Source organism: Apium graveolens, chromosome 6 (assembly GCF_009905375.1).
Source record: "Apium graveolens cultivar Ventura chromosome 6, ASM990537v1, whole genome shotgun sequence".
In the NCBI taxonomy this organism is placed as follows: domain Eukaryota; kingdom Viridiplantae; phylum Streptophyta; class Magnoliopsida; order Apiales; family Apiaceae; genus Apium; species Apium graveolens.
In genome coordinates, this window is record NC_133652.1 from 238,541,612 (window position 1) to 238,544,737 (window position 3,126).

Here is a 3,126-nt window from a genome sequence, read left to right on the forward strand (position 1 = left end):
GCAGTCTAAGCGGAAAGATGAGTTGCAGAAACTTCAAGATGATTATAGAAAAATGAAGCTAAATAAGAATGTGCCAAAGCAGTACAAGGTGTTATACAAACATGCTGCAGTCTTCATGAAAGCCACTGGGGAGTCAATACCAATTCCGTGTGATTCGGACGTGTTTGGGACTGAGAAAATAATTTATATATTGCATGAAAATGTGAAAGCATTGTTGGAGTTCGATATGATTGGCCAAGCTGCAATATCTGCTTATATGGCGTAAGTTAATTTTTTATCGTTACATATTCAGTATTCATGTTTTATACGGATATTATAAGTAATGTAATTCACTCCCTGGTAGGCTCTTGCAAAGACTGATTAAGATTGAGAGGAAGAATGATGATGTGGTCTTATATGGATTTTTCGATCCAGGAGCTACATTTACGTCGAACAAATCTTTTCATTCTTATTTTGTTAATCGGTTGAAAGAGAGTAGTCCCTATCGCATGTACTTCATGCCACATAATCATAAGTAAGTATTTTTAATTTAGACATGCTTTTACAAATTAATATATTAAGGTAGTTTTTTTAAAATTTCTGACTTGTGTTTTTCTTTTTTCTTTTTTATAAACATAGTTGCCACTGGATTTTGGTTGTAATTTGGGATGGCGACATTTATATTCTGAACCCTCTGCCACATCCAACACATTTTGATGAGTTGGAAAAATCATTAATAGAGTAATATATTTCTGTTAATTACTATATATAAATATATATATATAGTAAATATTCTCCCTTTTGAAAAATAATCATGTATATTATTGTTGTTCTGCAATGTAGAGCGATGAAATCCTACAATGCTCAAACTGGAAGGGGAAATAAAGCTCCTCAGATAAAGAATCTTCTTGTAAGTTTTTTGTATTTTTTTATCACTTTGTAATTTTAATTAATTTCTGGTGCTAATTCAGATTTTATATTGTAACACGGATCTCCCAAACAACCAGGAGGGGTTGAATGTGGCTATGTTATAATGCGATACATGAAAGATATCATTGCTGATAAGGAGCTATCTTTTACTACCAAGGTATATATGCAAATCATTTCTGATAGATGGCATGTAGAATTTTTTTGTGTAGTTTTTCAGGACAGATAAATATGAGTGCCATTTTTATTATCAGTTTTTATTATTAGTGATTTCCAGATGGATCTTGTTTTTATTAGTGATAAGGAACTATCTGGTATAATTTTGGATTAATGAAGAAAATTACGGTTAAATATAGAAAAGGTCCTCTTCTGGTTAAATTATAAATAGTTGGTTCTGTTTATTTTTAATTATACATATGGCAATTCTGGTTAATAATATTCTGGTTGCTAATTTTTACGTGTATTTTATAGTGGGCAGCCAAAACTCGAAAGTCCTACACAAGGCAGGAGCTGGATGAGGTGCGGATGGAGGTGCTTGAATTTATCCAAGACAAGATGTAAAAATGATAAGTATCTATATATATAGCTTTCCTCTGAACTATGTGAATTGATATTGTGTTTGCTGGTGGTTGGTGGTTAATTAAGGGATGTTTGGTGACAATTACATCCATCATTCTGATTTATGTTTGGAATTGTCGAAATTTGACAAGTGGTACATATTAACTAGTCAAACATGTTTAGAATGTTGGATGTAATAACTAGAGAATTTGGGTTTTATTATTTTTAGTTGGGATGTTTATTTTAGACTTGGAATGTAATGTCCGAATTGAGCTCTTGTTGGATTGAATGTTAGTAAATTTGGTATCAATGTATACCTCTATGTTTTTACAAATTTGGTTGGATGTATTGCATATTGTTGGTATTTTTCTGGTTGAAAATGCAACTGGTTCCCTGGGCTATTAATAGTACCAGGATGGCATATGCAATTTACAATACATTTACATCAGAATGGTAATTTAAAACCGATGTAAAAATGAACAAAAGACATCAGGTGAAATAATATTAAAAGAAAAAGAACTACAAAAACCAATGTCAAATAGTCATTTGACATTGGTTCTGTAAAAAAATCAATGTATTTTAAGCCAAATAACATCGAATTTTCAATAGCTGATGTCTTAAATTTTACAATATTAAAGATTAAACATCGGTTAGAAAAAAACACTGATGTTAAACAAAAGTATTTAACATCACCAAATGAACGAAACCGATGTCTAACCCATTATTTTACATCGGTTGATAAAAGTACCCGATGTCTGATGGACCATTTCACATCGGTCAGACAACATAACCGATGTCTGATCTAGATTTTCACATCGGTTTGTTTGAAAGATTTTAAAAAAATATCTTTTAGAGCTTGTAGGTTTCATGTTTTAATGGATAATTACCCCATAATATACTCATATTCACCTAAAAATACTGTAATATAAGCTGAAATTTGTTGCAAAGACATCAGAATTATTCTTATAACCGATGTATAGCACTGTAATAGACATCGGCTGTGAACCGATGTCAAAGCCTGATGACATTTAATATCACACGCGAAGACATCGGTTCAGTTTTTTTTTAACATCGGTTCAGAATCGATGTCTGATCCCATATTTTTAGTAGTGTTATTATCACCTTTAGGTATTTGAACTTCATATTCCACTCTTTCCAATTCGTTTATTAACTCCTCAGTGGTCTTAATTACATCCAATCTTTTCTTTCTACACAAGGCATCTATTACCATACGGCTTTGTTTAGGTATTTGTTAATGGATTAATCAGAATCTTTTGTTAACTTCGGTCAAAATTTCATACTTAAAAACTGAACGTATAGTTGCTTTCCTTCTAATCTTTGGAGGAAAATCCTTGGGCATTCCACACAGGCTTTCTTATTCTTTGAATAGCTGAGGATGTTATCAATAAGTACAATTTGCTTATCCAAGTACTCCTTATACACCATATTCCTTAATTCCTTATAGACAACTGATACACTTGTTATTTCACATAATATCACCAGAGCTTGCAATGCTCATAACTCATTTTAATCATAATCTATGATATTTTCTCAGGTCAGATCTTAAGTTAATCCCCAAGAAATAAGACACTTCTTGAATTAGGTCTCGTAAGTAATCAATTCTTTATAGGGGTCACTTTTTCTTATTTGTTGTTTTGTTAA

General features: G+C 31.6%; 1 long non-coding RNA gene across 1 annotated transcript; it reads left to right on the forward strand.

Moving 5' to 3' along the window:
• Nucleotides 1-828: 828 nt before the first annotated feature.
• LOC141664091 (uncharacterized) lies at nt 829-1,738 on the forward strand. The gene is made up of 3 exons (XR_012551828.1): nt 829-889; nt 987-1,066; nt 1,378-1,738. It is a non-coding gene; the product is annotated as an uncharacterized LOC141664091 (long non-coding RNA).
• The last annotated feature ends 1,388 nt before the right edge of the window (nt 1,739-3,126 follow it).